At 38.6% G+C, this 23,580-nt stretch overlaps 1 pseudogene; it reads left to right on the forward strand.

The window, feature by feature from the left end:
• Positions 1 to 209: 209 nt before the first annotated feature.
• The window catches only part of LOC114887592, a 43,729-nt pseudogene continuing 20,358 nt past the window's right edge, over positions 210 to 23,580 (forward strand).

The raw sequence follows: 23,580 nt of genomic DNA on the forward strand, positions 1-23,580 counted from the left end.
CATAAGGCGGCAGATGCCAGATGCAAAAAAACCACACTCCCGCAGCTTGAGGACCCAGCCTGTGCACAGCAGGCCAGACACTGCCCTGGGACCAACTGGCTCACAGCCTTGCCCAGTTGCAGGCCAACACAAGCTTCAGGACACCCTGGACCTCTGTACCACCTGTGTCAAGAACCTCTCGCCACCCCCAGCAATCTGACAGCTCTGGGATGCCCGGGTCCTGCAGCCAGACTCCAGGTGCCAGTTCTGCCTGCAGTAGTCTGGCACCAACCACCCCAGGACCTGGATTCACCCAACAGTGGGCGGGCAACAGCCCCAGAGTCTTCTGGACCCAACTCTGCCCAAACAATGAGCCAGCACTAGTCCCAGAGCCTCCAGGGGTTCTGCAGTAATCTGCCCCCTGGCTAGGCCTTACCAACCAACAGCCGGCAGCCTCTGCACAAGGCAGGGTCTGGCAACCAACCGGACCAGGGTCCAACCAAGTCTACCAGACTGTACACGTAGTCAGCCTACCACAACAGAAGGATGCACTCAGCCCTCACAGAGGTAACACCTAGAGCATATAGCTTGGGTTAGGAGAGGGCAGTACACTGCTGGGACACATAAGACATCTCTTACAAAAAGCACTTCTTCAAGTGGAGAAACATAACTAACCTATCACATATATAAAAATAAAAATAGCAACTTGGGCAAAATGAGGTGAAAGAGGAACATGTTTCAGACGAGGAATGAAATAAAACCCCAGAAGAACAACTAAGTGAAATGGAGACAGACAATCTACCCAAGAAAGAGCTTGGGGTAATGATTATAAAGATGATCAAAGAACTCGTGACCACCTGGGGGGGGGGAGGAGAGAAGCAAGAGGGAGGAGATATGGGGAATGTATGTATATGTATAGCTGATTCACTTTGTTATAAAGTAGAAAATAACACACCACTGTAAAGCAATTATACTCCAATAAAGATGTTAAAAATTTTTTTTTGTTTAAATAAAAGAAAGGATAACTAAACAGATAGCAGAATCACACCGTCAAGCCTAATACTGGTCCACTTTGGCATTATTAACCCTGGGAAATGCATCATTGCTTTGAAAAAATAGAGAAGACATATTTATTAAAGTCTAAAAATAAACTCTTAAGAAGTGACCACTTAAAAAAGTTAAAAAAAAAAAAAAAGAACTCAGAAGAATAGATGCACAGATCGAGAAGTCAGAATTTTTTAACAGAGAGTTAGAAAATATAAAGAACAGCCAAACAGAGATGAAGAATACAATAACTGAAATAAAAAATATACTAGAAGGAATCAACAGAGTACGAAAAGATACAGAGAAATGGATCAGTGAGCTGGAAGACAGAGCAGTGGAAATCACTGACACTGAAAATAAAAGAAAAAAGAATAAAAAGAAATGAGGACAATTTAAGAGACGTCTTAAATTGATCAAGTGCACTAATATTTGCATTACATGGTCTCAGAAGGAGAATAGAGAGAAAGGGACTGAGAACATATTAGAAGAGATAATAGCTGAAAACTTCCCTAACATGGGAAAGGAAACTTTCACCCAAGTCCAAGAAGCACAAAGTCCCATACAGGATTAACCCAAGGAGGAGCACAACAAGATACACTGAAATTAAAATGATGAAAATTAAAGATAAAGAGAGAGTATTAAATGCAGCAAGTGAAAAGCAACAAGTAACATACAAGGGAACTCCCATAAGGCTATTAGCTGATTTTTCAACAGAAACTCTGCAGGCCAGAAGGGAGTAGCACGATATGTTTAAAGTCATAATAGGGAAAAACCTACAACCAAGAATACGTTACCCATCAATGCTTTCATTCAGATTTTATAGAGAAATCAAAAGCTTTACAGATAAGCAAAAGATAAAAGAGCTCAGCACCACAAACCAGTTTTATAACAAGTGTTAAAGGAACTTCTCTAAGTGAAAAAGAAAAGGCCACAACTAGAAATAAGAAAATTATGAAATGAAAAAGCTCACCAGTAAAGGCAAACATATAGTAAACATAGGAAAACATCCATACACAAAGCTAGTAGGAGGGTTAAAGTAAAAGTAGTGAAATCATCTATATCCACAATCAGCAGCTAAGGGACACAAAAAGCAATTCAATGTAAAATATGAGAGCAAAAGCAGTAATCATGAGGAGAGGAGAGTATGAATGGAGGGTTTTTAAAATGCATTTGGAATTAAGGGATCAGCTATGTAAAACCTCATGGTAATGACAAACAAAAAAATCTATGATATACCCACAAAAAAGAAAAAGGAATCCAAACATAAAACTAAATAATAAAATAAGAATGGAAAAGACCTACAAAAACAACCCCAAAACAATTAACAAAATGGCAACAGGAACATACATATCTATAATTACCTTAAGTGGAGACGGACTAAGTGCTACAATCAAAAGACAGAGTGGCTGAATAGATACAAAAACAAGACCCATATATATGCTGTCTACAAGAGATTCACTTCAGATCTAAAGACACAAAAAGACTGGAAGTGAGAGAATGGAAAAAGGTATTCTACACAAATGGAAATCAAAAGAAAGCTGGAGTAGCAATACTTATATCACACAAAATAGACTTAAAAATAAATACTGTTATAAGAGACAAAGAAGGACCCTATTAAATGATAAAGGGATCATTCGAAGAAGGTATAATAATTGTAAATGTGCACCTAACACAGAAGCACCTCAATATATAAGGCAAATACTAACAGCCATAAAAGGAGAAACTGACAGTAACAGAATAACAGTTGCAGACCCTTAACACCCCATTTACATCAATGGACAGATAATTCAGACAGAAAATCAATTAGGAAACACAGGCCTTACATGACACATTAAATCAAAAGGACTTAATTGACATATATAGAGCATTCTATCTGAAAACAGCAGAATACACATTCTTTTCAAGTGTACATGGAACATTCTCCAGGATAGACCACATGCTAGGCCACAAAGGAAGCCTCAGTAAATTTATGAAAATTGAAATCCTATCAAGCACCTTTTCCAAACACAATGCTATAAGACTAGAAATCAACTACATGAAAAAACTGAAAAAAACACAAACACATGGACGCTAAAAATATTCTACTAAACAAACAAGGGGTCCCTAAGAAATCAAATAGAAAATAAGAAAATACCAAGAGACAAATGAAAACAAAAACATGACAATACAAAATCTATGGGATGCAGCAAAAGAAGTTCTAAGAGGGGAGTTTATAGAGATGCACACTAACCTCAGGAAACAAGAAAAATCTCAAACAACCTAACCTTACACCTAAAGGAACTAGAGAAAGAAGAAACAAAACACAAAGTTAGAAGGAAAGAGAACATAAATATCATAGCAGAAATAGAGACTAAAAAAATAGAAAAGATCAATGAAAGTGAAAAGATAAACAAAACTTATAAACCTTTAGCCAGACTAATCAAGAAAATATGGAAGAGGGTTCATATCTATAAAATCAGAAATTAAAAAGGAGAAATTACAACCCACACCAAAGAAACACAAAAGATCATAACAGACTACTATGAACAACTATACGCCAATAAAATGGACAACCTAGAAACAATGGACAAATTCTTAGTAATGTACAATCTCCCAAGACAAAATTAGGAAGAAATAGATAATATGAACAGATCAATTACCAGTAATGAAATTGAAACAATAATTAAATAACTTCCAACAAACAAAGGTCCAGGAGCAGATGGTTCACAGGTGAATTCTACCAAACATTTAGACAAGAATAAAAAACATATCCTTCTCAAACTATCTGAAAAAACTGCTGAGGAAGGAACACTTCTGAACTCTTTCTATGAGGCCAGCATCACCCTGATACCAAAACCAGTCAAGGTTATCACAAAAGAAGAAAATTACAGGCCAATATCACTGATGAACATAGATGCAAAAATCCTCAACAAAAGATTAGCAAACAAATCCAACAATACATTTAAAATGATCATACACCATGATCAAGTGGGATTTACCAACCAGGAGTGTAAGGATTTTTCAATATCTGCTAAGCAATCAATGTGATAGACCACCTTAACAAACTGAAGAGTAAAAACCATCTGATTCATTTGTCAATGGACACTTAGGCTGCTTCCATGTCCTGACTATTGTAAATAGTGCTGCAATGAACATTGTGGTACACGTCTCTTTGTGAATTATGGTTTTCTCAGGGTATATGCCCAGGAGTGGGATTGCTGGATCATATGGTAGTTCTATTTTTAATTTTTTAAGGAATCTCCATACTGTTCTCCATAGTGGCTGTATCAATTTATATGCAAAGAAATATGACTCAGCCATAAAAAGAAACAAAATCGAGTTATCTGTAGTGAGGTGGATGGACCTAGAGTCTGTCACACAGAGTGAAGTCAGTCAGAAAGAGAAAAACAAATACCGTATGCTAACACATATATATGGAATCTAAAAAAAAAAAATTGTTTTGATGAACCTAGGGTCAGGACAGGAATAAAGATGCAGACATAGAGAATGGACTTGAGGTTATGCGGAGGGGGAAGGGTAAGCTGGGACGAAGTGAGAGAGTGGCATTGACATATATACAATACCAAATGTAAAATAGCTAGTGGGAAGCAGCTGCATAGCACAGGGAGATCAACTCAGTGCTTTGTGACTACCTAGAGGGGTGGGATAGGGAAGGTGGGAGGGAGGTGCAAGAGGGAGGGGATATGGGGATATATGTATGCATATAGCTGATTCACTTTGTTATACAGCAGAAACTAACACAATATTGTAAAGCAATTATACTCCAATGAAGATGTAGAGGGGTGGGTTAGGGAGGGTGGGAGGGAGACACAAGAGGGAGGAGATATGGGGATATATGTGTATGTATAGCTGATTCACTTTGTTATAAACCAGAAACTAACACACCATTGTAAGGCAATTATACTCCAATAAAGATGTTGAAAAAAACATATGATTATCTCAGTAGATGCAGAAAAAGCTTTTGATAAAATTCAGCATCCATTCATGATAAAAACTCTCCAGGAGTGAGCATAGAGGGAACATACCTTAACATAATAAAGGCCATATGTGACAAACCCACAGCTTACAGCCTATTCAATGGTCAGAAGCGGAAAGCATTTCCTCTAAGATCAGGAAAAATACAAGGATGCCCACTCTCACCACTTTTGTTTGACAGTATTTGAAGCCCTAGCCAAAGCCTTCAGAGAAGAAAAAGAATTAAAAGGAATCCAAATTGGGAAGGAAGAAGTAAAACTGTCACTGTCCGCAGATGACATGATGCTATACATAGAAAATCCTAAGGACACCACCAGAAAACTACTGGAGCTCAGTGAATTTGGCATAGTTGTAGGATATAAAATTAATATACAGAAATCTTTTGCATTTCTCAACACTAAATATGAAGTATCATGAAGAGAAATTAAGGAAACAATCCCATTTACCATTGCATCAAAAAGAGTGAAAGACCTAGGAATAAACCTAACTAAGGAGGAAAAATACCTGTACTCAGAAAATAATAAGACACTGATGAAAGAAACTGAAGATGACACAGGTAGAAAGATATACCATATTCTTGGATCAGAGGAATTAATATTGTTAAAATGACCATAGTACCCAAGGCAAACTACAAATTCAATGCAATCCCTATCAAAATACCAATAGCATTTTTCACAGAACTGGAACAAATAATTTGAAAATTTGTATGGAAATGCAAATGACCACGAATAGCCAAAACACTCTTAAGAAAGAAGAACAGAGATGAAGCAATCAAACTCCCTGACTTCAGACTATACTAAAGAGCTACAGTAATAAAAACAGTATGGTACTGGGCCCAAAGCAGACACATAGATAAACTGAGCAGAATAGGGAGCCCAGAAATAAACCCACACACTTATGGTCAATCAATCTATAGTGAAAGAGGTAAGAATATACAATGGAGAAAAGATAGTCTCTTCAGTAAGTGATGATGGGAAAACTGGACAGCTACATGTAAAAGAATGAAAGGAAAACAGTCTCCAACACCATATACAAAAATAAACTCAAAATGGATTAAAGACCTAAAAGTAAGACTGGAAACCATAAAACTCCTAGAGGAAACCATAGGCAGAACACTCTGACATAAATTGTAGCAATCTCTCATTGGATCTGTCTCCTAAAGCAAAGGAAATAAAAGCTAAAATAAACAAATGGGACGTAATTAAACTTAAAATCTTTTGCACAGCAAAGGCAACCACTGACTAAATGAAAAGGCAACCTACTGAATAGGAGAAAATACTTGCAAATGACATAAATGATAAGGGGTTAATATCCAAAGTATATAAACAGCTCACACAACTCAACATCAAAAAAACAAACAACCCAATTGAAAATGGGCAGACACTTGAATAGACATTTTTTCAAAGATGACATGCAGCTGGCCAACAGGCACATGAAAAGATGCTCAACATCGATATCATCAGGGAAATGGAAATCAAGACCACAATGAAATATCACCTCACACCTGTCAGAATGTCTGTCATCAAAATGAACACAAATAACAAATGTTGGCAAGGATGTGGAGAAGAAGGAAGTCTCATACACTGTGGGTGGGAAGGTAAATCGGTGCAGCCACTGTGGAAAACATTATGGCAGTTTCTCAAAAAACTAAAAATAGAAATATCATATGACCCAGCAATTTCACTCCTGGATATACACCTGAAAAATCCCCACTAATTAAAAAAGATACAGGCACCCCAATATTCATAGAAGCATTATTTACAATTGCCAAGACATGGAAGCCTCCTACGTGTCTATCAACAGATGAATGGACAAAGAAGATGTGGTATATATGTACAATGGTATACTACACAGCCATAAGAAAGAATGAAATTTTGCCATTTGCAACAACATGGATGGACTTGGAGGGTATTGTGCTAAGTGAAATAAGTCAGACAAAGACAAATACTGTATGATATCACTTACATGTGGAATCTAAAAAATACAACAAACTAGTGAATATAACAAAAAAAGAAGCAGACTCACAGATATAGAGAACAAACTAGTGGTTACCAGTGAGGGGGCAATATAGGGGTGGGGGAGTGGGAGGTACAAACTATTATGCATAAAATAAGCTACAAAGCTATACTGCACAACACAGGAAATATAGCCAATGTTTCATAATCACTATAATTGTAAGTATAACCTTTAAAAATTGTAAATGTACTTTGTAAATGTGTTTTTCTTTTTTTATTAAAGTATAGTTGATGTACAATACAGTGATATTGTACATCAACTATACTTTAATAAAAAAAGAAAAACAATGCAGAAAGTACATTTCAATTTCCTCATCTCCCTTTCACAGATGAGGAAACTGAAACACAGAGATCACCAATCCAAAATCACAATATGAGTTCTATACACTTAGCTACTACACTAATGTAGAGCTGAAGAGAATTATAGGGTTTCTTAAATCTACCCCACATTTTTCTCAAGGTCCTTCGATGGGTTAGTGGCAGTGTGGGCAATGGTTGACAGTAGAAGGTGACTGCATGTGGTTTTGGGGTAAGACCAAGGAGGCTCCTCTAGTATCTACTTGTAGTGTGATTGTGGGCAAGTCACGTAGTATTTTTGTGACTCAGTATTTAAATAACCAACATTATCAGGATACTAATATTTGCTCCATGAGTATTTTCTGTGGAATAAATGGCAATGTGTGAATTTCCTAGTAGGTACTCAATAAATATTCATTGACTTCTGATTCTGACTGGCAGGATTAGAAAACAATCGTTCATTATGTACATAGTTCTACACTAGGTGAAGTAGATAATATAAAAATAAAAGATGATGAACACACTTATAAAATATAATATCAAACACAGTTCCTGCTTTAAGCTCATCATTTTGCACTGATAAGCACATGGGTAGACTCCTGGTACCTCTAATACTTCATGTGAAACTATGTCCCCAAAATGGACAACTGGATCAGTGCCAGGCTACTGACACAACTGGAGACAATCAGATTCTCTACCCTAGAATTTGGAGTCAGATTAAAGGTATGGATTTTGAGACTATATTAAGTATAAAATTTGGGCTAGCCACGTACACAGAAAAGCTTACAAATCAGATCGACCGATAAAAGCAAAATGAGGTAGAAGAGATCAAGGTGGTGGAGTAGAAGGACACGGAGCTCATCTCCCTGACAAACACATCAAAAATATATCTACATGTGGAACAATTCTCACTGAAAACCAACTGAAAACTGTTAGAAGGTTTCTTATACAACCAAAGCTGTAAGAAAGATCTCCATGCAACTGGGTAAGAACAACAACAATAAAAAAAGTCACTGGGACAGGACTAGTGCCCCTGGGAGGAAGCTGAGAAAGAGGAAATGCTCCACCTGTACCCTGGGAACTCCCTTTGCCAGTTGGGAGACCTGTGGTGCAGATAGGTAGCTGAAGAGGCCTGGTCTCCCTTGTGTGAATGTGATGGTTTGGTGGCAATCAGAATGGAGAGATACCAGTGCTGATGGCTGCCAGGCTGCTGCATTTCACAGCCCAAAACATGCTGGGAGGGGCTGCTGGTACATGTAGAGGCTAGACACTGAAACTTGGACTTCAGCGGACAGATCCTGGAAAAGGACTCAGTCTAGCTGTGCAGGGATAGCACGAAGGGCTTAGAGTGCGGTCCAGGCCACCATTGTTAGCATATGCAGGGAAAGGCATAGGTCTTCCATAGGATCCCCAGTATCAGTGCAGGCAGGGTGGGGTGTGGGTCCACAGTAGGAGCCACATTGACAGCTGCACATGACAGTGTGTGGCTCTGCTGGTGGGCGACTTTGTGAGCAAGCACGTGGCAGAGGGCAGGGCTGACATCACTGAAGCCCATTATCAATGCTCTCAGAGTGGGGGCGGGTCCAGCAGCAGTGGACCCACTGGTGCACACACCGGTGGCAAGTGGCATTACACAATGGCACATTCCCAGCAGACTGCCTCTGGGGAGGAGTACACAGTGGATTTATCTCCCAGTGGGAGTGCTCCAGTCCCACATACTTCACACCAGAGCCTAAAGCCAGACATGGGGTGGACAGGCCCTGGGAGAGTCCTACCATAGAGGCAGCCCAAGTTTTAGATGGCGGCACAACCTCCTCAATCCCTGAATCAATAACATCACCACCCACAGTGCCAAGCTAACACTAGGTCTGGGAGGAACACAACAAAGAACGGGGTGCAAACTTGGGCTACTTCTGAACAAAATGGAGGATGCCTGCATGGATGGCACATAGGTTCACTGTGACCGCATGGGCCTCGCTTGCTTCAGCACTCACTTCCTTGGGGATAGAGAACACACTTAAGGGCAACAGAGCCTTACTGAACTGGAACCTCAGAGTTTTTACTTCAAGAACTGAGGAGCAGACCCTGCCCCTGACAGAGCTGTGATAGCCACAGAACAAAGAGGAGACCCCACCCAACATCCAGTGCAGGCTCTGGTCACCACAACATAAACCACACCTCCTCATCAAGGGGATAATGGCCAGTACACTCTGAGGAAAGACGTGGCAGGCATCCATACCAAAATCAGCCCTCTCAGCAAAAATACTGGGCTCTCACAGTGATGTTCCCACATAAAAACAGCCCTTCAAGACCACAGTAGGTAACTGATTCTCCTAAATTCAAAGAGACAGAGAAATTTAAAATGAAAAAGTAGAGGAACTACTCCCAATTAAAAGAAAAAGGGAAATCCCCTGAAAGAACAAACAATGAAATAGACCTCTTCAGTCTACTAGATGCCAAGTTCAAAAAAGAGGTAATAAAAATGTTAAAAGCATTATGAAAGTTTATGGATATATCATTTTAACAAAGATCTAGAAACTGTAAAGAGGAACCAATCAAAATTAGATAACTCAATTGCTGAGATAAAAACTGAGCTAAAAGCAGTGAATAGCAGACAAAACAATGCAGAAGAACGAATAAGTAATCTGCAAGATAGAATAATGGAAGTCACTCAATCAAAACAGCAGACAGAAAGACAAAAGACAAAAGTGAAAGCAACATGTGAGATGTACAGGATAATATAAATTAGCCTATGCATAATAGAAGTTCCAGAAGGAGAAGAAAGAAAAAAGGGAATCGAAAATGTATTCAAGGAAATTATGGCTGAAAACTTCCCAAACCTAAAGAAGGAAACATATATCCAGGTACAGGAAGCACAGAGGGTCTCAAACAAGATGAACCCAAACAGACTCACACCAAGACATATAATAATTAAAATGACAAAAGGTAAAGATAAAGAGAGGATTCTAAAGGTGAGAAGATAAAACAAAGTCAGTTACAAGGGAACCCCCATAAGGCTATCAGCTGATTTTTCTACAGAAACTTTGCAGGCCAGAAGGGAGTGGCATGATATATTTAAAATCCTGAAAGGGAAAAACCTACAACCTAGAATACTCTATCCAACAAGATTATAATTTAGAATAGGAGAAAATAATAATTTCTCAGACAAGCAAAAACTAAAAGAATACAGTGATACTAAAGCTAACCTAAAAGAAATATTGAAAGATATTCTCTAAATAGAAAGAAGACTCTATAGGAAAGGGGAAAACACAATAGGAGAGGCAAATATATAAAAGTACTGAAGATCACTTAAATAAGCTAGTATATAGATTAAAAACAAATTTTTTGTACAAGCAATTATAACTACAATTAACAACAAAAGGATAAACATAAAGATGCAAAATAGGACATCAAAACCACAAAATGTGGGGGAGCAAAGTAAAAAATGTAGATCGTTTAGAGTGTGTTTGAACTTATACAACTATTCGTCTAAAGCAAATAGGTATAGTTATGGGTAAACATACTTGAAAACCAGGGTAACCACAAATCAAAAACACAATAGATTCACGAAAACCAAAAATAAAGGAACTCAAGCATAATACAAAAGAAAACTATCAAACTACAAAAGGAAAAACAAAAAGAAGAAGGAACAAAGAAGAACTAGAAAATCAACTGGAAAACAAGGCTTAAAATGGCAATAAATACATACTTATTAATAATTACTTTAAAAGTTAATGGACTAAATGTTCTGATCAAAAGAAACAGAGTGACAGGTTGGATAAAAAAGAAAGAACCTATAATATGCTGCCTACAAGAGACTCGCTGTAGTGCAAAAGACACACACAGATTGAAAGTGAGGGAAGGGAAAAAGATACTTCAGGCAAATGGAAATGACAAGAGAGCAGGGGTAGCAATACTCATATCAGACAAAAGAGGTGCTAAAACAAAGTTCATAAAGAAAGATAAAGAAGGAAACCATATAATAAAGGGATCAATACAAGAAGAGGACATTATACTCATTAACATATATGCACCCAATATAGGAGCACCTAAATATATAAAAACATACAAACATACATAAAGGAAAAAATTAACAGTAATATATTAATAGTAGGAGACATTAACACCCCACTAACGTCAGTGGACAGATCTTCCAGACAGAAAATTAATAAGTCAACAGATCCTAAATGGCACAATGGAATACTTGAACTTAATTGATACCTGCAGGACAAAACATCCAAAAAACCCCTAGAACACCCCTAGAATACACAGTCTTTTCAAGCATGCATGGAACATTCTTTAGGATAGGCCACATACTAGGACACAAAACAAGCCTCAGCAAATTTAAAAGGACAGAATTATTTCAAGCATCCTTTCTGACCACCCTATTATGAAACTAGAAATCAATCACAGAAAGAAAAATGGGGTAAAAAAACGATTACACAGAGACTAAACAACATGCTACTGAAAAAACAATGGGTCAGTGATGAAATCAAAGAGAAATACAGAAACTACCTCAAGACTAATGACAATGAAAAGCACAACGTTAGATCTACACGTGGAACAACTCCTACAGAACACCTACTGAATGCTGGCAGAAGACCTCAGACCTCCCAAAAGGCAAGAAACCCCCCACGTACCTGGGTAAGGAAAAAGAAAAAAGAATAAACAGAGACAAAAGGATAGGGACGGAACCTGCACCAGTGGGAGGGAACTGTGAAGGAGGAAAGGTTTCCACACGCTAGAAAGCCCCTTGCTGCGGGTGGCGGAGGGGGAAAGCTTCGGAGCCGCGGAGGAGAGAACAGCAACAGGGGTGCGGAGAGCAAAGTGGAGAGATTGCCGCACAGAGGATTGGTGCAGGCCAGCACTCACCAGCCCGAGAGGCTTGTCTGCTCCCTCGCTGGGGTGGGCGGGGCTGGGAGCTGAGGATCGGGCTTCGGTCACAGCGCAGAGAGAGGATTGGGGTTGGCGGTGTGAACACAGCCTGCAGGGGGTTACTGTGCCACGGTTGGCTGGGAGGGAGTCCGGGGAAAAGTCTGGAGCTGCCGAAGAGGCAAGAGACTTTTTCTTCCCTCTTTGTTTCCTGGTGCGCGACGAGAGGGGATTAAGAACGCTGCTTAAAGGAGCTCCAGAGACGGGCGCGAGCCGCGGTTAAAAGCGCGGACCACAGAGACAGGCATGAGACGCTAAGGCTGCTGCTGCCGCCATCAAGAAGCCTGTGTGTGAGCACAGGTCACTATCCACACCCTCCTTCCGGGGAGACTGTGCAGCCCGCCACCGCCAGGGTCCCGTAATCCAGGGACAACTCCCCCGGGAGAATGCATGGCACGCCTCAGGCTGGTGCAATGTCATGCTGGCCTCTGCCGCCGCAGGCTCGCCCCACACTCCATGCCACTACCTACCCCCTGCCTGAGTAAGCCAGAGCCCCCGAATCAGCGGCTCCTTTAACCCCATCCTGTCTGAGCAAAAAACAGACGCCCTGCAGCGACCTACACGCAAAGGCAGGGCCAAATCCAAAGCTGAGCCCTTGACAGCTGTGAGACCAAAGAAGAGAAAGGGAAATCTCTCTCAGCAGCCTCAGAAGCACCAGATGAAAGCTCCACAATCAACTTGATGTACCCTGCATCTGTGGAATACATGAATAGACAACAAATCATCCCAAATTAAGGAGCTGTGTGGATGAAAGGCTCTTGGTGCTGCAGCCAGGAGTTAGTGCTGTGCCTCTGAGGTGGGAGAGCCAACTTCAGGACACTGGTCCACAAGAGACCTCCCAGCTCCACATAATATCAAATGGTGAAAATCTCCCAGATATCTCCATCTCAACACCAGCACCCAGCTTCACTCAACGACCAGCAAGCTACAGTGCTGGACATCCTATGCCAAACAACTAGCAAGACAGGAACAGGGCCCCATACATTAGCAGAGAGGCTGCCCAACATCATAATAAGTCCACAGACACCCCAAAACACACCACCAGACGTGGACCTGCCCACCAGAAAGACAAGATCCAGCCTCATCCACCAGAACACAGGCACTAGTCACCTCCACCAGGAAGCCTACACAACCCACTGAACCAACCTTAGCCACTGTGGACAGACACCAAAAACAAAGGGAACTACGAACCTGCAGCCTGCAAAAAGGAGACCCCAAACACAGTAAGATAAGCAAAATGAGAAGACAGAAAAACACACAGCAGATGAAGGAGCAAGATAAAAACCCACCAGACCTAACAAATGAAGAGGAAATAGGCAGTCTACCTGAAAAAGAATTCAGAATAATGATAGTAAAGATGATCCAAAATCTTGGAAACAGAATGGACAAAATGCAAGAAACATTTAACAAGGACCTAGAAGAACTAAAGATGAAACAAGCAATGATGAACAACACAATAAATGAAATTAAAATACTCTAGATGGGATCAATAGCAGAATAACTGAGGCAGAAGAACGGATAAGTGACCTGGAAGATAAAATAGTGGAAATAACTACTGCACAGCAGAATAAAGAAAAAAGAATGAAAAGAACTGAGGACAGTCTCAGAGACCTCTAGGACAACATTAAACGCACCAACATTTGAATTATAGGGGTTCCAGAAGAAGAAGAGAAAAAGAAAGGGACTGAGAAAATATTTGAAGAGATTATAGTTGAAAACGTCCCTAATATGGGAAAGGAAATAGTTAATCAAGTCCAGGAAGCACAGAGAGTCCCATACAGGATAAATCCAAGGAGAAATACGCCAAGACACATATTAATCAAACTGTCAAGAATTAAATACAAAGAAAACATATTAAAAGCAGCAAGGGAAAAACAACAAATAACACACAAGGGAATCCCCATAAGGTTAACAGCTGATCTTTCAGCAGAAACTCTGCTAGCCAGAAGGGTGTAGCAGGACATATTTAAAGTGATGAAGGAGAAAAACCTGCAACCAAGATGACTCTACCCAGCAAGGATCTCATTCAGATTTGATGGAGAAATTAAAACCTTTACAGACAAGCAAAAGCTGAGAGAGTTCAGCACCACCAAACCAGCTCTACAACTGCTAAAGGAACTTCTCTAGGCAAGAAACACAAGAGAAGGAAAGACCTATAATAACAAACCCAAAACAATTTAGAAAATGGGAATAGGAACATACATATCGATAATTACCTTAAATGTAAATGGACTAAATGCTCCCACCAAAAGACACAGATTGGCTGAATGGATACAAAAACAAGACCCATATATTTGTTGTCTACAAGAGACCCACTTCAGACCTAGAGACACATACAGACTGAAAGTAAGGGGATGGAAAAAGATATTTCATGCAGATGGAAACCGAAACAAAGCTGGAGTAGCAATTCTCATATCAGATAAAATAGACTTTAAAATAAAGACTATTAGAAGAGACAAAGAAGGACACTACATTATGATCAAGGGATCGATCCAAGAAGAAGATATAACAATTGTAAATATTTATGCACCCAACATAGGAGCACCTCAATACATAAGGCAAATTCTAACAGCCATAAAAGGGGAAATCGACAGTAACACATTCATAGTAGGGGACTTTAACACCCCGCTTTCACCCATGGACAGATCATCCAAAATGAAAATAAATAAGGAAACACAAGCTTTAAATGATACATTAAACAAGATGGACTTAATTGATATTTATAGGACATTCCATCCAAAAACAACAGAATACACATTTTTCTCTAGTGCTCATGGAAAATTCTCAAGGAGAGATCATATCTTGAGTCACAAATCAAGCCTGGGTAAATTTAAGAAAATTGAAATTGTATCAAGTATCTTTTCCGACCACAACGCTATGAGACTAGACATCAATTACAGGAAAAGATCTGTAAAAAATACAAACACATGGAGGCTAAACAATACACTACTTAATAACGAAGTGATCACTGGAGAAATCAAAGAGGAAATAAAAAAATACCTAGAAACAAATGACAATGGAGACACAACGACGCAAAATCTATAGGATGCAGCAAAAGCAGTTCTAAGAGGGAAGTTTATAGCAATACAATCCTACCTTAAGAAACAGGAATCATCTCGAATAAACAACCTAACATTGCACCTAAAGCAGTTAGAGAAAGAAGAACAAAAAAATCCCAAAGTTAGCAGAAGGAAAGAAATCATAAAAATCAGATCAGAAATAAATGAAAAAGAAATGAAGGAAACTATAGCAAAGATCAATAAAACTAAAAGCTGGTTCTTTGAGAAGATAAACAAAATAGATAAACCATTAGCCAGACTCATCAAGAAAAAAAGGGAGAAGACTCAAATCAATAGAATTAGAAATGAAAAAGGAGAAGTAACAACTGACACTGTAGAAATACAAAAGATCATGAGAGATTACTACAAGCAACTCTATGCCAATAAAATGGACAATCTGGAAGAAATGGACAAATTCTTAGAAATGCACAATCTGCCAAGACTGAATCAGGAAGAAAGAGAAAATATGAACAGACCAATCACAAGCACTGAAACTGAAACTGTGATTAAAAATCTTCCAACAAACAAAAGCCCAGGACCAGATGGCTTCACAGGCGAATTCTATCAAACATTTAGAGAAGAGCTAACACCTATCCTTCTCAAACTCTTCCAAAATATAGCAGAGGGAGGAACACTCCCATATTCCTTCTACGAGGCCACCATCACCTTGATACCCAAACCAGACAAGGATGTCACAAAGAAAGAAAACTACAGGCCAATATCACTGATAAACACAGATGCAAAAATCCTCAACAAAATACTAGCAAACAGAATCCAACAGCGCATTAAATGAATCATACACCATGATCAAGTGGGGTTTACTCCAGGAATGCAAGGATTCTTCAATATTTGCAAATCAATCAACGTGATACACCATATTAACAAATTGAAGGAGAAAAACCATATGATCATCTCAATAGATGCAGAGAAAGCTTTTGACAAAATTCAACACCCATTTATGATAAAAACCCTGCAGAAAGTAGGCATAGAGGGAATTTTCCTCAACATAATAAAGGCCATATATGACAAGCCCATAGCCAACATCATCCCCAATGGTGAAAAACTGAAAGCATTTCCACTAAGATCAGGAACAAGACAAGCTTGCCCACTCTCACCACTCTTATTCAACATAGTTCTGGAAGTGTTAGCCACAGCAATCAGTGAAAAAAAGAAAATAAAAGGAATCCAAATCGGAAAAGAAGTAAAGCTGTCACTGTTTGCAGATGACATGATACTATACATAGAGAATCCTAAAGATGCTACCAGAAAACTACTAGAGCTAATCAATGAATTTGGTAAAGTAGCAGGATACAAAATTAATGCACAGAAATCTCTGGCATTCCTATACACTAATGATGAAAAATCTGAAAGTGAAATCAAGAAAACACTCCCATTTACCATTTCAACAAAAAGAATAAAATATCTAGGAATAAATCTACCTCAGACAAAAGACCTGTATGCAGAAAATGATAAGACACTGATGAAAGAAATTAAAGATGATACAAATAGATGGAGAAAAATACCATATTCTTGGATTGGTAGAATCAACATTGTGAAAAATGACTCTACTACCCAAAGCAATCTACAGATTCAATGCAATCCCTATCAAACTACCTTTGGCATTTTTCACAGAACTGGAACAAAAAATTTCACAATTTGTATGGAAACACAAAAGACTCCGAATAGCCAAAGCAATCTTGAGAACGAAAAGAGGAGCTGGAGGAATCAGGCTCCCTGACTTCAGACTAAAGCTACAGTCATCAAGACAGTATGGTACTGGCACAAAACCAGAAATATAGATCAATGGAACAGGATAGAAAGCCCAGAGATAAACCCACGCACATATGGTCACCTTATCTTTGATAAAGGAGGCAGGAATGTACAGTGGAGAAAGGACAGCCTCTTCAATAAGTGGTGCTGGGAAAACTGGACAGATACATGTAAAAGTATGAGATTAGATCTCTCCCTAACACCATACACAAAAATAAGCTCAAAATGGATTAAAGGCCTAAATGTAAGGCCAGAAACTATCAAACTCTTAGAGGAAAACATAGGCAGAACACTCTATGACATAAATCACAGCAAGATCCTTTTTGACCCACCTCCTAGAGTGATGGAAATTAAAACAAAAATAAACAAATGGGACCTAATGAAACTTCAAAGCTTTTGCACAGCAAAGGAAACCATAAACAAGACCAAAAGAGAACCCTCAGAATGGGAGAAAATATTTGCAAATGAAGCAACTGACAAAGGATTAATCTCCAAAATTTATAAGCGGTTCATGCAGCTTAGTAACAAAAAAAAACCCAAACAACCCAATCCAAAAATGGGCAGAAGACCTAAATAGACATTTCTCCAAAGAAGATATACAGACTGCCAACAAACACATGAAAGAATGCTCAACATCACTAATCATTAGAGAAATGCAAATCAAAACTACAATGAAATATCATCTCACACCGGTCAGAATGGCCATCATCAAAAAATCTAGAAACAATAAATGCTGGGGAGGGTGTGGAGAAAAGGGATCCCTCTTGCACTGTTGGTGGGAATGTAAACTGATACAGCTACTGTGGCGAACAGTATGGAGGTTCCTTAAAAAACTACAAATAGAACTACCATATGACCCAGCAATCCCACTACTGGGGATGTACCCTGAGAAAACCATAATTCAAAAAGAGTCATGTGCCAAAATGTTCATTGCAGCTCTATTTACAATAGCCCGGAGATGGAAACAACCTAAGTGTCCATCACCAGATGAATGGATAGAGAAGATGTGGCACATATATACAATGGAATATTACTCAGCCATAAAAAGAAACGAAATTGAGCTATTTGCAATGAGGTGGATAGAACTAGAGTCTGTCATACAGAGTGAAGTAAGTCAGAAAGAGAAAGACAAATACTGTATGCTAACACATATATATGGAATTTAAGAAAAAAAAATGTCATGAAGAACCTAGGGGTAAAACAGGAATAAAGACACAGACCCACTAGAGAATGGACTTAAAGATATGTGGAGGGGGAAGGGCAAGCTGTGCCAAAGCGAGAGAGAGGCATGTACATATACATACTACCAAACGGAAGGTAGATAGCTAGTGGGAAGCAGCCGCATAGCACAGGGAGATCAGCTCTGTGCTTTGTGACCGCCTGGAGGTGTGGGATAGGGAGGGTGGGAGGGAGGGAGACGCAAGCGGGAAGAGATATGGGAACATATGTATATATATTACTGATTCATTTTGTTCTAAAGCAGAAACTAACACACCATTGTAAAGCAATTATACTCCAATAAAGATGTTAAAAAAAAAAAGCACAACCTTAAAAATTATCTATGGGATGCAGCAAAAGCAGTTCTAAGAGGGAAGTCCACAGCGATACAGGCTTTCCTCAAGTCATAAGAAAAATCTCAAATAAACAACCTAACCTACCACCTAAAAGAATTAGAAAAAGAAGAACAAACAAAACCTAAAGTCAGCAGATGGAAGGAAATAATAAAGATCAGAGAGGAAATAAGTAAAATACAGATCAAAATAACAACATAAAAGATCAATAAAACCAAGAGGTAGTTTTTTGAAAGGATAAACAAAATGGACAAACCTCTAAGCAGGTTCACCAACAAAAGAGAGAGGACCCAATGACAAAATAAGAAATGAAAGAGGAGAAATAACAACTAATACTGTGGAAATACAAAAAAATCAGAAATACAATGAACAGTTTACATGCTAACAAACTGGGCAACGTAGAGGAAATGGACAAGTTTCCAGAAACATATAAACTGCCAAAATTGAGTCCACAGGAAGCAGATAATTTGAACACACCAATCACTAGAAGTGAAATAGAATCTGTAATTTAAGAAACAAAACAAACAAACAAAAAACACCCTGCAAACAAAAGTCCAGGACTGGAAGTCTTCACTGGGGAATTCTACCAAACATACAAAGAACTTATACCTATCTTTCCCAAAGTGTTCCATAAGATTGAAGAGGCAGGCACACTCCCAGAATCTTTACAAGAAGCCACCATCACCTTGATACCAAAACCAGACAAAGGTACTACAAAAAAGAAAATTACAGGCCAATATCTTTAGTGAATATAAATGAAAAATTCTCAACAAACATTTAACCAACCGAATCCAACAATACATAAAAAGGATCACACACCATGATCAAGTTGGATTTATTCCTAGGTCTCAAGGATGGTTGAACATACGCAAAATCAATGGGATGCATCACATTAATGAAAGAAAAGACCAAAACCCACGTGATCATCTCAACAGATGCAGAAAAAGCATTTGATAAAATTCAACATCCATTCAAGTAAAAACTCTCACCAAAGTGGGTAAAGAGGGAACATATCTCAACATAATAAAAGGCATTTATGACAAACCCACAGCCAACATAATACTCAATGGTAAAAAGGTTAAAAGCCTTCCTGCCAAGTTCTGGAACAAGACAAGTATGCCCACTCTCACCACTTCTATTCGACATAGTATTGGAAGTCCTAGTGACAGCAATGAGACAAGAAGAAAAAAATAAAAGGTATCCAAAGTGGAAGGGAACATGTAACATTGCCATTATATGCAGATGATATGATACACTATATAGAAAACCCTTAAGACTCCACATAAAAACTATCCAAACTAATAAATGAACTCAGCAAGGCAGTAGGATACAAGATTAACATACAGAAATCTGTTGCATTTCTTTATACCAACAGTGAAATATCAGAAAGTAAAAAAAAAAAAAGTCCCATTTAAAATCACATTAAAAAAATAGCCAAGGAGGTGAAAGACCTATAAATTGAGAAGTATAAAACATTTATAGAGGAAACTGAAGAAGATTCAAAGAAATAGAAAGATATGTCATACTCTTCAATTAAAAGAATTATTATTGTTAAAATGGCCATACTACCCAAAGCAATCTACAGATTTAGTGGGATCCCTGTCAAATTACTAATGACATTTTTCACAGAACCAGAACAAATAATCCTAAAATTCATATGGAACCATAAAAGACCCAGAATTGCCAAAGTAATTCTGAAGAAAAAGAACAAAGCAGGAAGCATAATCCTCCCAGATTCAGACAATACTACAAAGCTAGAGTCATCAAAACAGTGTGGTATTGGTACAAAAACAGACATATGGATCAATGGAACAGAACAGAGATCCCAGAAAGAAATCCACACATCTATGGTCAATTAATCTTTGATAAAGGATGCAAGAACACAGAATGGAGAAAAGACAGTCTCTTCAGGAAGTGGTGCTGGGAAAGCTGGAGAGCCAAATACAAATGGATGAAGTTAGAACATTTTCTCACACCATACCCAAAAATAAACTCAAAATGGTTCAAAGACTTAAATATAAGACCTGATACCATAAAACTCCTAGAAAGAACATAGGCAAAATGATCTCTGGCATAAATTGTAGCAATATTTTCTTAGATCAGTCTCCAAAAGGCAAAAGAAATAAAAGCAAAAATAAACAAATGGTACCTACTCAAATTTAAAAGATTTAGCACAGCAAAGGAGACTGTCAACAAAATTGAAAGATAACCTAAAGACTGGAGAAAATATTTGCCAATGATGTGACTGACAATGGATTAATTTTCAAAATATACAAACAGCTCATACAACTCAATATCGAAAAACAAAAAACCCAATCAAAAATGGGCAGAAGAGGACTTCCCTGGTGGTCCAGTGGTTAAGAATCCATCTTGCAATGCAGAGGATGCCAGTTCAATCCCTGGTCAGGGAACTTAGATCCCACATACCATGGGGCAACTAAGCCTGTGCACCGCAACTACTGAGCCCACATGCCACAACTAGAGAGCCTGTGTGCCACAACTACAGAGCCCACATGCTCTGGAGCCCATGGGTCACAACTAGAGAGCCTGCGTGCCACAACTAGAGAGAAGCCTATGTGCCGCAATGAAAGATCCAGCATGCCACAACTAACACCTGATGCAGCCAAAACATTTAAAAAAAACAAGAAGACCTAAATAGACATTTCTCCATAGAAAATATACAAATGGCCAACAGGCACAAAAAAAGATACTTAACACTGCTAATTGTTAGAGAAATACATATTAAAACTACGATGAGGTATTACCTCACACTGGTCAAAATGGCTGTCATCAAAAAGTACAAATAATATATGCTGGAGAAAATGTGGAGAAAAAGGAACCCTCCTACATTGCTGGTGGGAATGTAAATTGGTGCAACCACTATGGAAAACAGTATGGAGTTTCCTTAAAAATCTAAAAATAGAGTTACCATATGATCCAGCAATCCCACTCCTGGGCATAAATCTGGAAAATATGAAAACTCTAATTCAAAATGATACATGTACTCCAATGTTCATAGCATCACTATTTACAATAGCCAAGAAATAGAACAACCTAAGTGTCTGTTGACAGATGACTGGATAAAGAAGATGTGGTACATATACACGATGGAATATTACTCTGCCATAAAAAAGAGTGAAATATTGTCATTTGCAGCAACATGGATGGACCTAGAGAATATTATACTAAGTGAAATAACTCAGAGAGACAAATATTATATATCACTTATATGTGGACTGTAAAATATAATACAAATGAATCTATTTACAAAACAGAAATAGACTCACACACATAGAAAATAAAATTATAGTTACCAAAGGGGAAAGGGAGGGGGGAATAAATTAGGAATATGGATTAACAGATACACACTACTACATATAAAATAGATAAGCAAAAAGGATTTATTGTATAATGCAGGGAACAATATTCAGTATCTTTTAATAACCTATACTGGAAAATAATCTGAAAAATATAATTGAATCACTTTGTTGCACGCCTGAAACCAACATAACATTGTAAATCAACTACATTTGAATTAAAAAAATGAGGTAGACAGACAGAAAGAAGCAGGTTGAGAAGCCATTTGTCAGTAGAGAGAGACAATTTTAAAATAACTGTTTAGGTTCCTGACAGCTTACTGTTTGCTCTTCCCACCTGTCTTGAGACCTAGTTGATTATCTTTTACTTGGATTGTCTGAGTTTGCAACTCAACAACTTTCATTTTATACCTAAACTAGTTTAAATGAGTTTCTATACTTTGACACAAAATAACCTTGACTAAGATACTGAGGTAGGAAAAAGAGGAAGAAACTAATACCTGTTAAACACTTCATTTAATCCTAAAACAGCCACGAAATATAGGCATTATTATCCACATTTTAGTGGCTAAGAAACTGAGATTGAGAACGTAGAACTTCCTTAAGGTCAAATTTTTATATATGATAAAAACATCAATCTTTTGACACCATATTCCATTTTCATCACCACCTTACTATACAGAAAATATCCTTATACCACATAATGATGTGCTAAAATGAATAATTCAAGGTCATCTGGGGGAACTGAGAGGGGGCAAAGCTCATTATATGTAGAAATGGTCTAATAGGGATATTAGTATACAATAAAGAATATTTTATAATATGAGGTTTCTAATTAAAGAAAAATTCTAAAAATACAAATAAACTCACTTAACAAGTATATGAAGATAGTCTAGAAATTCAGAATGAAAAGTTCCTGGTCTCCACGTTGTCCCCAGCAAATTTTGCTTTGCTTACTTTTCCTGTGAGGAATATTAAAACTTGAAGATTTAACTATATATTTTGGCAACTTAAAAGTCCTTTAGGGCCTTCCCTGGTGGTGCAGTGGTTCAGAGTCCGCCTGCTGATGCAGGGGACACGGGTTCGTGCCCCGGTCCGGGAAGATCCCACATGCCGCGGAGCGGCTGGGCCCATGAGCCATGGCCGCTGAACCTGCGTGTCCGGAGCCTGTGCTCTGCAACAGGAGAGGCCACAACAGTGAGAGGCCCACATACCACCAAAAAAAAAAAAAAAAGTCCTTTACATTTTCTTTTTAAATTTATTTATTTTATTTATTTATTTTTGGCTATGTTGGGTCTTCATTTCTGTGCGCAGGCTTTCTCTAGTTGCGGCAAGAGGGGGCTACTCTTCGTTGCAGTGCGTGGGCTTCTCATTGAAGTGGCTTCTCTCGCTGTGGAGCATGGGCTCTAGGCACGCGGGCTTCAGTAGTTGCAGCACGTGGGCTCAGTAGTTGTGGCTCACGGGCTCTAGAGCACAGGCTCAGTAGTTGTGGCACACGGGCTTAGTTGTTCCGCGGCATGTGGGATCTTCCTGGACCAGGGATCGAACCCATGTCCCCTGCACTGGCAGGTGGATTCTCAACCACTGCGCAACAGAGAGGCCCTTCTTTTCTTTTTAAAAG

The sequence above is a fragment of the Monodon monoceros genome, unplaced genomic scaffold (genome assembly GCF_005190385.1).
Source record: "Monodon monoceros isolate NGI ecotype Baffin Bay Population unplaced genomic scaffold, NGI_Narwhal_1 Super_Scaffold_7, whole genome shotgun sequence".
NCBI classification, from domain to species: Eukaryota; Metazoa; Chordata; class Mammalia; order Artiodactyla; family Monodontidae; genus Monodon; species Monodon monoceros.